Below are 13,555 nucleotides of genomic sequence, written 5' to 3' on the forward strand. Positions count from 1 at the left end.
TAACAATAATAATACATCTAGAATTACCTTTAGTTGCTGCATATATGGATCCATAGGTCACTGATACAACACCACAAACTGAAGACACAAATAGAATGCTTCCTGCTGATGAAGCTTTTAGAAGAGGATGTGAAATTTGGCTCCAATGGTAAGCAGATTCAAAATTCGGGGCCATGATAAACGAGAAATCTTCAGTTGTGTACTCTGTGGTCGGTTTTAGTATGTTTGTCCCGACATTGTTAATCTAGAGCCAAATATTCAGAACAATAAGAAATAAGAAAAACTCTTCAAAATGTTACCTTATACATAATGGAAGAGGTGGGGGACTTACAAGGATGTTGAGTTTTCCATTAAAGATGGAGGAGACGATGGTTATTAGCTTCTCTCGTTCAGCTGGAGAAGATGCATCGCACACTGACCCGTGACTTGGAAGCCCTTCTTTCTCCACTCACTTAAACATTCATTTAGGTCCGCCTTGTTTCAAGAGCATGTATGTACAATCGCCCCTAAGCCTGCAAATTCCTCCACAATAGCATGCCTAATGATCATAAATTAAGGTGGATCAGTTTTATTAGGAAGATGAGGCAGTTATGATAGGGTCGCATGAACAAACATTCTGAAAGCTAATGTATACGCTATATGCTTCACTTAGATGATAATAAGGTGACACCGTTTGTTTTTACTATTTGTGTATTTATTGGTATTTATCATGAATTTTTACATGAAACGTGTACATTGGCAGTCTTATATATATTATCTGTGATCCTTAATAATTCTCAAACATTTTCAGTCAAATAATTTAAAAAATAAGTTCTAAAATCACATGTACCAAAAACAACAACACATTTATAAAGCCCAATTATTGTATAAATTTATTTTTTTTAAAAAAATAAGTAAATAAAAATCATGGAAATGAAGCTATGAATGATTATAAGAGTAATGTTTGAAATTATATTTTTATTTCATAATTATTCTATAATGTTGATGTGATAATTTCATAGTGACACATCAACATTGTCGAATAATTGCGACACAAAACTATGAATTTTAAAATTTCTCTCTCTATGTACATGTATCATTAATGAAGACAAAATGAAACCAAGCCAAAGAGGTTCCATTATTACGGTCTGAGAATATCCATCGCTAGAATTTGGCATGAAAAGTTATACTTTGATAAAGTATTTTGTTTAAAATCACAGGCCTGTTAAAAAAAAAAAACTGTCATTTCTACATTTTTTAATGCAAATTTCTCTTCTATATCATTGATTTTGCATTAAAATTAATAATGAATAACACCCATGAGAGCTATGCATGCATAGCTCTACTTTAATGAAAAGTTTGATCATTATAGCCATAAACAAACCATAGAACAAAGACTTTAATTACATGCTCGTAGGCACTCATGAAGCCTAGGAACAAAGCTAGCAATCCTAGCTAATCCTATACCAAAAGATCTGAAAATTTATCATTCTTATTGCCCATCATGGATATATTGATGATTTTTTAAAGATGTATGACAGATTACTTTGAAGATAGCAAGACAAGGCAAAGAGAGCGAACCTTATTCCTTTTGTTCTGCCGGCGACAAGAGCTGTCATTCCTTGAAGACTCCATCTTTTTTTTTTTTTTTTTTCTTTTTTTTTTTTTTTTTTTTCTAATTGAATGAAGGAAAATGACTACAGGGGAGGATCTTTCCCATTTCTGATCCGGATGGAAGAGAGAATAGGCGATCCTGTGGGAATGCTTCCAAAAACAAGATGGGAAGCGGCCCATTTAGCTAGAGCATGTGCCCAAAAGTTGGCACTATGTGAAACCTTCAAAGCATTCCAACTTTGAAAATGAGCTAAAACTACACTAATATCAGAAATACAATTAGCAAAATTCCAAGAAGAGAAAAGGGAAGGGTTATTAATAGCTAACACCACTAGAAGAGCGTCTCCTTCCAAAGAAAGAAAATTACAACCAAAAGAGGCTGCCAGTCGAGTGGTCAGCAAGGCTGCAAGGGCCTCTCCTTGAAGGGCATCTGGACAATTTAACCTCTGCGTGGCAGCACCTACAATAGCACCCTTTTCATCACTAAGCACAGCAGCAGCAACTGCAAAAGATCCCTTCACAGCAACATCAAAGTTGCCTTTTATCCAACCAGCAGCAGGAGGGATCCACAAAGAGGGAAGAGCCATCTCTGACCAAGCTGAAAGATGCTTATTAAAAGAGCTAGAGACTTCAAAGAAGACTTTACTGGGGATAGGCTGCACCCCTTCATGGATAAGAAGGTTCCTACATCTCCAAACAATATCCAAAATAAGTGCTGCAAAAAGTTGAAACTTCCTAACTTCAACCTTGGTAATGCCAAAATTAGCCATAGGGGAGAGTATAGCAAGAATCCATTCTGAAGTAGACATATAGGAGAAATCAGAAATGGAAATATGCCAAGGAGAGGACCTCCACAAAAATCTCACCAAATCACATTCCAAAAAAATATGTGAAAGAGTCTCTGGGGGTCCTTTACAGAATGGACAAAGCCAAGCTGCCGGATCCACACTAGCAACAAACCTACCAATCTTTGCCCTAGAAGGAAGAATATCCCAAGCAACCTTCCATAACAAATGCTTCAACCTAGCCTGCAATTTTAATCCCCAAAGGGAAGACCAAGCATCAGTTGATAAGGGAGAAACCCTGCCCCCCAAAGAAATAGAGAGCTCATGGGCTGACTTCACCGAAAACATCCCTGAAGGAGAGGGAACCCAACACCACTTATCAAATTGAGGAGAAAGAGGCAAGTGGATGCTAAGAATATGCTGAACCGTGATAGGATCAAAAAGATCTTGCAGCAATAAGGAGTTCCAACCACGACCAATAGGGCAAATAAGATCCTCAACTGATAGGAAGGAAGCCCCACCAAATTCTCATTCGAAATAGGCTTAAAATTAGGCATCAAGGGGATCCATGGGTTATTCCAAATATCAATATTCTGACCACTAGAAATAGAAATGCAGGCTCCCTGCTCCACTACCTTTCTATTCTTAAGAAGCCCTTTCCAAAGCCAAGAAGAAAGAGCATTAGAGGGGGCATTCAAAAAGGAAACACCATGCTTGAGATACTTACCTCTAAGAGAATCCACCCAAATAAGAGGTTGATTGGATGTCAACTTCCAGCCAAGCCTAGCAAGAAGAGAGTTGTTAATGGCTTCCATAGACCGGATACCTAAGCCACCCAAAGACTTAGGTTTACAAATATTATCCCAAGCCAAAAGGGAAAGACAATGCTTCTTTTCCTGCGGATAACCCCACCAAAACTTCCGAATGCTGGAATTGATAGAAGCACAAAAGGACTTAGGTAGAAGAAACAAAGACATTAGATAAGTAGGAATAGCATTGGCCACAGACTTCACCAAAGTGGTTCTCGCAGCCTGAGAGAGCAACCTAGCTTTCCAACCATTTCTCCGCCGCCTTCTACCCATCTCTCTCTCTTGAAAACTCCGCACATATTCGGTGTGCTCCTCGTTTTTTTATATATATATATATATATATATATATATGTGTGTGTGTGTGTGTGTGTGTGTGAAGAGTTATCATGGGTCTCCTAGATGCTGTAATCAAAGAAAATGTCAAAGACCTAAACCGAAACCATTTATTTTTGAATAATGCTACATTTATTCTCACTTTTCTACACTTAAGGTGGCTTTTAAATTATAATTAGATATGAGATGCATCTTTATTGGATTTTAATCCAATTGTGATTTTAAAAGCCACATACGGATATATAAAAATAGGTGTAAAGAAGTGAGAGTAAATATAACATTATTTCTAGCGGTGACATTGCAAAGTTTTTTTAAAGATGACGACTTGACATTGAGAGTTTTATAGTTTATAGGATAATTGCGAATGCAATGAAAAATCGGGAGATGCCCATTTGGTTTGCAGAATATACCACTAGAATTGAATGACTTAGGAATAGACAGTCATTTGTTTGGTACGTAAGGGCCTATTCCTAAAAATAGTTATTCTCGTTAGAATAAATAATCTCTTACTTAGAGGAATAATTTGTTGGAAGTACAAATAAAAATGCAAAGTTAAAGAAAGCATGCAAGAAGGTTGTACACGTTTCCTTCTAATAAATTCTAACATTTCGGCGCATCTTTCTTTTACTTTAATTAGCTTAGTAAATTATGCATGCCTTAGAAGTCAAAAGAATATTTATTAGGCGGTAACCTTATTTGACTTTATGATTTTTAGTTTTAACTTTTGAGTGCTAACCACCTTTGTGGACTTTGTAACCATAGTATTAAGTGTTATAATTGTTAGAGCAACTTTTATTGACTTTTAGTAAGCAAGTTAAGTGCATCTATTTTAGGCTTTAATATGTAGCAACTTAATGAGTTGCTTTTATTGACTTTTGTAAGTTAGTAATGTATGTGTTCACATGTAAGAAATCCTCATATAAGATATTATGTTTGTTAGATTAAGTAAGGAATTATCAAGCAAGAAGCAAGTGGAAGCTTAATATTTCTCTTCAATATTAAAGTATTATTTTTATCTTGTCTTTTGTTCTTTCTATTTTTGTGAGTGTCCATGTATTTGGGTATTGGTTTGTAAATTTATTCACAACATAGTTATTCCTTAAGAAATGAAATATATTTTCTAAAAACACCCATATTATTTTTTATTTTATTTTAAACTTGAAAAAAAAAATGAAAAATAAAGTGGGTGGCCGACCACCCCCACCCACAGAAGAGGCCGGTGGTGGGCGCACCTTGTTTTCTATGTTTTTTTTTTTCTTTTTATTTTTTATTTAAAAAAAAATATGAGTTGAAAAAAAATAATAATATGGGGTTAATTTTTAGTAATCTTGATTCTATTCTAGTTAGAGCATGTGTGATGCTACCAAACTAATGAATATAAATAATTATTTCATTCCACTCTTCTTTATTCACAATAATAACTATTTATTTTTCTAATTAAATACACATTTCGCGAGCCAAACGAGAGTCCTCTCTTATTTTTAGGAAAAATACAATTCAGTAAACTACCACTACATTTTTTTTTTTTTTGATCTCCTTAGATCTCATAAGAATTTATTAATTATTATGAAAAAAAATTAATAATTCATGTCCGGAGATATTGTTCCCACGTTCCAACTTTGAATAACTCCTACTACTACAACACTTTCGAAATTATTTTTTGCATATATAGTCAACTCATATGATCATATCTAAGGATGAGAAAAAAACTTAATAATTGATGATTGCTAGCACTAGGGCTTTGAATTATTTGGATGCTTCATGCTGATGTTAATAACAAAGTCTGTTCTTTGTCAATTAAGTTGGTCTAATATTCTAACTTTAAATGATGAGAGGATGTTACTCAGTAAGGAAAAATGATTCAGATCTCATTTGATTTTTTAAAATATAAGATTTTCAGATTTTAAAATTTGAATCCTGATTTATTACATTTAACTGTCTAATAAAAGGTAAAATTTTGTGTGTTACCGAGCCAAGTTGATGTAGATTGGCAAGCCTCATCTGCAGCCCGTCCGGACGGGTCTAAACCCAAGAGCCTCATCTAAAGTACTCATCCGGATACCATCCGAATGCCTGTGTTATTTTCGTGTTTTTATGTTTTGTATTCGTGGCCGTCTGGATGGGCTTAAGTTCTGTCCGGACGGGCACCGTAGGGTTTCAATTCGATTTAGTTTTGTACTTTTATTAGGTTTAGGGTTTGAGAGCTTATAAATACATGTTTTATAGACCCTAGAAGGCAGTTGTTGTTTATGATTGAGTTTTGTTCAATAAGATGACTCAGAATTGAGTTTCTTCATGATTTTGCTTCAAAACCTAGAGAGTATCTAGCGTTTTAGAGAAGATTTTTCAAATCTTTGATAGAATCAATATCTAAAAATACCTATCCGTTTTTTATTGTCGTTATTCGATGCAGCCCATTAAGTCACGCTGCATCAGTTGGTATCAGAGCTCAAGTTACTTTCCATGAATGGGAGAGGGGCAACCGTTGTGCAGATATGAACGAAGTGCCGTGCGCATGGAGGTGGCATGTAAGGAGCAACCGGCAATTTGTTTGCGGCACATGGAGGAGAGGTTTGGTGGTATAGCCATTCAAAAGAGGGAGCAGGTGCACACCCAATACAGAGTCCCTATCGATCACTTGGCCGACATGCATGGATGGTCCGAACGCTCGTCGTCGTCAACCAAGACCGCGGTACGCGGGGGCGAAAGACTTAAGACAAATTTATCGTTGAGAGTGAACCTGTTAATTATTTTGCAGGGTGCGGAGTGCGGAAGGAATTTCCTATGGCACAAGCTTATGCTATTACATGGGACGCATGTGTCAAGTTCAACACCCCGGACTTCCAAGGTTGCTTGCAACCCAAAAAGTCCCATATTAAAGAAAATATAGAAAAATATGACAAAAAGAAGGTGCCTAGAGAGGCGGTAGAGAGGAGGAGTTAATCGGCAATTCGTTGGCATCAACGCTTGGAGGAGATGATGGAGATCCTCATGGGACAGATAGAGATCCTCACTAACCAAGTGAATAATATGGGTGGTCCTAACATTTGTCGCTGAAAACCAACTCCACGTTTTATGGATAGGGACAACGTGGTTATCCTTAGTATGGTGCGATCTCAACGGCAAAAGGCATGGATTGAGACGGAGATTCCGCGACATGCCAACTTGACCGTTATTCGCGATTCCCAATTCCATCTACCAAATCCATATGATGTGGAAGAGGAAGGTGAATTTGTTGATGAGGAGTTCCAGGAATTCGATTTCATTAATGAGAAGTCCAATCATGATGACGAAGATCCTTCACAAGGATTTAGGGATTGGGATTCTCCACAAACCTATGATGACGATCTCAGATGAAGATCCTAAGGAAAAGCTCTTGCCATCCGACCTAGAGGGAGAGTATGAAGAAGACTGGTTTCCTCCAACGTTTGGCGCCTCTACCCCGAAAAAGATGACCCCTTGGAAGAGGAAGGACCTACGGATGGCATCGCAGATTATAATGAGGTTGATGAAGACCTTTCAGGCGGAGTGCCTAATTTTAATGATGAAGTAGGTTATATTGATATCCTTGGTGTAGATGATATTTTGTCAGATTCTCTTAACAGCGATTGTGATGAGTTTTATGCGGTTGAAGAGAATTACATGTTCACAAGGGAGACAACGACTAACCCATTCTTGAATATTTTCATGGCATATGGAAGGGAAAAGATGCGAGGAAAGTGCGGCAAGCTTGATGTATTGCAAGGCGGCATGTGGAGCCTTCAAAATAATCATCATAGCCTGCCAGTGATTAAGAGCATCAGGTTTCTTGTGGGGTGTTGTCTTGTCTTGACCTTGAGAACAAGAGAATGGAATGAATTGACAATGCACCCGAAGGACCGTGGAAAGATCAGTTCGAATTTGAGGATGAATTATCTTCAACCCGGCGAGAATGATGTAGATCAGCAAGCCTCGTCTACAAGCTCATCTATAGCCCATCCGGATGGGCCTAAAGCCGAGAGCCTCGTCTGAAGTCCTCGTCCAGAGACCGTTCGGAAGCCTATGTTATTTTCGTGTTTTTATGTTTTATATCTGTGGCCGTCAGGGCGGGCTTAAGTTCCGTCCGGACGGGCGCCATAGGGTTTTAATTCGATTTAATTTTGTACTTTTATTAGGTTTAGGGTTTGTGGGCCTATAAATACATACTTTATAGACCCTAGAACAGAGGCAAACCTACGTCCAGCCTTGTGTCCCCCCAAAAGTTTTTAAGCCCTTGCTATCAGGGGCTTTCAATGAGAAATAATGAGAAAAGTCCCCCCAAATTTAAGTGTCCGTCCCCCTGAAATGTTTGCTCCCCTTTTGATGTGTTAATTTGTTCTCTCATCCTCTCTCTCTTGGCACTTGCAGCCTTCCAGGCCTACATAACCAGTAAACTTGCAAGCCTACACTACAAATTTAATAAGTTACTTCATGCAAATCCTGGAGGACAACCTTGGGTTTATAAACTTGAATTTAACATTTACATTTAGCTTTAGCTTTGGGAAAAACTTTGGTTATTTTGTGGTCATTTGGGTTCATAATATTTGTTTTGGCATCGCAAGTTAAATGAATTTATCATTTATGATTACAAATACACATATAAAGAGTTGATATATATTTATGTGCTTACGTAAGTTCGTCCCCCCAACTACAAATCTTGGGTCCGCCCCTGGTAATTTCTAACATTATTATATTGAATAAGATGTATTTTCTCTTGAATAATGTTGTATATACTAACCCCCATATATCCACCTTTATCTCAGTGGCTGATGTGGCACCTGTAATGACCCAGGGAAAAGCGCTAACCATATCTGTGCTATCACCCCAAAAGGACTAGTCAATTTGGAGCTTCCTTAGAATTTATTATAAAGCCCAATTTCACCTAGTAACTAGGCAATGTGGGACTTAGCACCCATGACTATCTCTATAAACCACCTACTCTATGTGGGCTTCTTCTCATCTTCTCAATATGGGACCCGGGTGTTACAAACTCCCTCTCTTAAACTCCTGACGTCCTCGTCAGGTCCACGTCATGCAGTCGTCCAGTACCACATGAGCGGATGTTACTAGGTGATTCTAATACCACTTGTAACCACATAGGGAAAAACGCTTGCTATATCTGCGCTATCACCCCAAAAGGACTAGTCAATTTGGAGCTTCCTTAGAATTTATTATAAAACCCAGCTTCACCTAGTAATTAGGCAATGGAGGACTTATCACCCATGACTATTTCTATAAACCACCCACTCTATGTAGGCTTCTTCTCATCTTCCCAATATAGGACCGGGGTGTTACAAACTTCCCATCTTAAACTCTTGACGTCCTCGTCAGGTCCATGTTACCAGTACCACATGACCTAGCGTTACTAGGTGGCTTTGATACCACTTATAATGACCCAGGAAAAAACGCTAGCCATATCTGCGCTATCACCCCAAAAGGACTAGTCAATTTGGAGCTTTCCTAGAATTTATTATAATGCCCAGTTTCACCTAGTAACTAGACAATGTGGGACTTAGTACCCATGACTATCTCTATAAACCACCCACTCTATGTGGGCTTCTTCTCATCTTCCCAATATGGGACCGGGGTATTACAGCACCAGTGAGATAGGGTTGTACTTGTGTAGTATGTAACATTATTTTTTTCTATTAGGAAGGAAAAAAAAAAAAGTTTTGTGTAGGGGGAAAAATTCGTTGGATTTAGATTTTTCTGAGAAAATTGTATTGTAATTTCTAGAGAGGTAATTGATTATATTATGTTCATTGTTAGTGTAGATTTCAACTTTTGGGTATAAACAATTGATAAGATATTGTAACATATTTTATCATCGTGGATTTCTTCGAAGTAATTGTCTCAGAATTTTTCCCTTCAAGTACTTCAAATGGTTTTCCAAATAAATTTCGATTCTTTTCTTCATGATTGATTTGCTTTATGAATTATGATTGCAATGTGTTCTCTGCTTGAGAATTTTGTTCAGAATAATTTTTTGGGAATGGTTGAAATTGTTTAATTTGTTTGTATTTTTTTTTTTTTTACTTTTATATTCACAGAAGACACTTGCGGTGTGATGAACAATATATATGATAAATAGGATGATTACAGGAGGAAACAAATTTATTTCAGTCTGTCAACACAAAAGGAATCACATAAATTAAGTTTAGCAGCACAAATATATACATCTTCAAGCACCAAAGTACAAATATTTTGTACGGTGTGTCAAATCAAAATTTTCATATTATATAGAAAACCAGCAACCCCATAAGACAGATAAAATCAAACAGGCTCTGCTGAAGCTTATTATATATTATGAGATCGATACATGTGACAAGCATTAATTAGATCTTAAAACAAACAAACATAAAAAAGACGACATAAAAGGAACAATTGGAGTCGGGAAATTTATTGAAAACAGCTTCAACTAAGGAGATTGATTTTATCATATCTGATCATCTGTCATTGTTCTAGGGATTTAATCCGTACACAGACATCCCTCCATCAACACAGATTGTCTGTCCAGTAATGTAAGAGGCTGCAGGTAGGCAGAGATACGCTACCAAAGGTGATATCTCCTGTGCCTCCCCAGGTCGTCCAATAGGTGTCCGTGAATTTATAGCTTCCAAGACTTTGCCTTCGAATAACTGTAATAATATATAATAGTATTAGGAATTAACCGCAAGGATTTTAAAGGATTTTACACAAACACAACCAAAACAAAAATATATACCATCACCGGAACAAAAAAAAAAAAAAAAAAAAACCTCTGTATGAGCATATATAGGTGGATTTTGAAGACAATAGGGTCAAAAATAGAGACTTAATTGAATGGTTTTAAAAAAAAAACAAAACTCTGTATGAGCATATATAGGTGGATTTTGAAGACAATAGGGTCGAAAATAGAGACTTAATTGAATGGTTTAAAATGGTTTTTTTTTTTTTTTTTTTTGTCCCTCCCTCTATGCAAATAGGGAAAATGTTATAAGGAATTTTTAAAAAACCCAAAAAGGGTATGCTTTTTATCAGCAACAAATCCAAAACGAAAAATATAGTACAGAAAATAAAACAAGAAAGAAAGAAATGTGGAAAACATATTCAATGATGATTATGCTAACAATTAAGACAAATTAATGCACTTACATTCTCTGTTAAAGGAGTTTTTGTCGCCCCAGGTGCGACGCAGTTGGTCCTAATATTGTCTCGTGCCCACTCACATGCCAAGCTTCTAGTAAGTTGGTTTATTGCTCCTGTGTGTGTATATATATATAAAACATGCAATTCAATTATTCAAGCCACTATGTAAATTTTTACAATATCGATAACCTGTTAATTATGAAAATAAAATTGCATAAATATACATAAGTTATGTACCTTTACTTGCTCCATATATCGACAGGCCATCTATTCCCAACATTCCACTAAGGGAAGAAATGAGAACAATACTTCCTCCTCCTCTTGATTCTTTCATAAGAGGATAAGCGAGTTGGCTTAGGTGGTAAGTGGATTCAAGGTTGGTAGCCATGATGAATGCAAAATCTTGAGCCGTCACCTCTGTGGTTGGTTTAGTAATGGAGGTCCCCACGTTATTTATCTAAAACCAGTCATTGGTCAATTCTTTTTAAATATATGTACGCTTGGCTCTATTAAAACCACTGTTATTGGTTATATTTTTAGTGAATATGCATTATTATAAACAATAATCATAATGATATATAGTAGATGCAATACATGCATGAGCTAATTTTTAGTCAATATCCTAAAAGACGGTTTATATATTTTGCAATTCCAAACAAAAACAAATTTTTGGTATATATATATATAAGGCATTTTTTTTAAAGGTTATTATGAATATACTCACTAAGTTATTCCTCTAATTTGAAAGTTATAAATTAAGGAAATGAATAGAAATCAAAGTATGACTAATGCTCCATTGTTTCGGAGTAAAATATTTTTTGAAAAATATTTTCAGTAGTTGGTACCATTGGTTTTATTCCCCTTTTATCTCATTAAATGTGATGTGACTTTTAAAATTACTATTGGATTATCAAATTTAATGCTAATAATTTTAAAAGATACATCACATTTGAGAGATAAAAGAAAGATAGAACTCTTAGGTATAGCATGACTTTTTTTCTTAATGAATACTACAGAAAACCAAGGACTTACAAGGATATTGAGTTTGCCGTCAAATTGATGAGAAATTGTGTTCATAAGTTCCTCTCGTTGGGGACGAGACACAAGGTCACAGACTGAACCAGTAACTCGGAACCCCTTTGCCTCCCACTCACGCAAGCACTTATTCAAATCACCTTGATTGCGAGAGCATGTGCACGGTCGCCCCAAGCCCTGCCAATTCCTCCACAATCGCATACCTATATATACATACAAACATCCATCCGTTTGTCTCAAAACTCATGAAGCTGAAGCCATAAAAACAGAAAATTTCTTTTTGTGAAGCTCAAAATAAAAGCCAGTAAAAGAGAGAGCTGATAATAATTCGGTTGCCCCTAGGCCTGCCAATTCCTCTACAATAGCATGCCTGAAAACAGCATATAGTGACCGAATTTTCACAAAACAAAAATAAAAGCACAAGTTATATTTCCTAATTACAAAACAACAATTTCGTAGCTGTAGAATGATGATGACAACAAGCAAGAGAGTTCCAAAATGTTTTCCTACACTACACATAAAACAATTACCAAGAGAGTATTTTCCTTTTTTTTTTCTTCTTTTTTTTTCTGATGAGAAAATAAATTAGATTTTTTGGGGTAAAGGTCAAGCCAAGCCATGGATTCTTAATTCTTTGCCCCAGATTTTTTAAAAAAGAAAATGAATAAATAAAGGGTTGAATCCCAAAACAGTTTTTTTAGCCATAAAATCCAAATCCCAAAGAGCAAAAGAGTTCAATGAAACAAACCAACCGATGCTCTAACTAAATATGGTCATACATGTAGAATTAACTTCTAAACAGATTTGCAATAAAAATAAGATGTCGCTTTAGATGGGTATTTATTTATTTGTTTATTTAATTATCTTTTAGAAATCTGCAGTAATTAGAATGATTTTTGAAGCAGAAAACAGAAACCAGAAAAAGAGTAGTAGGCAGAGAGAGAGAGAGAGAGAAGAGAACCCGATTCCTTTAGTTCCACCAGTAACAAGAGCTGTCATTCCCTGAAGAGACCACCTGCTTTCTCTGCTACCAATTGCAGCCATTTGATCCCTCTTTGGCTCTTTTGTTACTTTAACTTGTACTTCTCCCAAGCTATGGATTATATATATAACGTTGTTGGTTGGCAGAACATAAGATGCTTATGTAAAACCAAAGTGTCTTTGTCAGTTTCCCCCAGGCAATATAACTTGGCAAATGCCAACACTTCCTGTCAACACATGGTTTCCTCTATCCATTGGATAAGAATCTGAATATCCGTATTTCAACGTTAAGGCCAAAAGAATCAAACATTGACACCCGGCTTTCACTAGTTAAGATTTTAGCTAAAAAGTGATTTTTTTATTTTTTATTTTGTTTTGATACAGTGCTCACACACGTCAAATGTCTGTTGTAGGCGGCTTACAGAAAAGACCAAAGGTCAAAGTAGCTCATCGTGGGATGACGGTGGAAACTACCAAAAGTGAATTTGATAAGGTGTTTGAACATAATGAAAGCAAGAAAGATGAGAGAGTTTGTGTACTTAATTGTATCTTTATCTTTTATAGGGATTTTTCGTCTCTGATTGGCAAGCGGGTCCAACGGGCTGGTTTGCTAATGTTTTTTAGGATTGCTTTTTGCTCTTTTTTTTTGTTGAAAAGTAAAAAGATTTAACATATAATTCATTTCATAAAACAGTACTAAAATACTTAAAATTATTTTCACTAATATGTCATATTAGGAAAAAAAAAAAAACATTCTTATAAATTAGGTCACTGTTTTTTGCATAAGTAAATAATAGTTTTATTAGGAAAGAAGAGAGATCGAAGTGGTGTCAAGTGTGCAGATGTATAGAAGAAGTCCTTTTGAAAAGTATT

At 36.0% G+C, this 13,555-nt stretch overlaps 2 pseudogenes; both read right to left on the reverse strand.

Annotated features, from left to right (window-relative positions):
- The window catches only part of LOC132163003 (uncharacterized), a 17,000-nt pseudogene extending 13,540 nt beyond the window's left edge, over window positions 1-3,460 (reverse strand).
- Window positions 3,461-9,808: 6,348 nt separating this feature from the next.
- LOC132163404 (senescence-associated protein 13-like) lies at window positions 9,809-12,802 on the reverse strand (annotated as a pseudogene).
- Window positions 12,803-13,555: the final 753 nt, after the last annotated feature.

The sequence above is a fragment of the Corylus avellana genome, chromosome ca10, assembly GCF_901000735.1.
Source record: "Corylus avellana chromosome ca10, CavTom2PMs-1.0".
In the NCBI taxonomy this organism is placed as follows: Eukaryota; Viridiplantae; Streptophyta; class Magnoliopsida; order Fagales; family Betulaceae; genus Corylus; species Corylus avellana.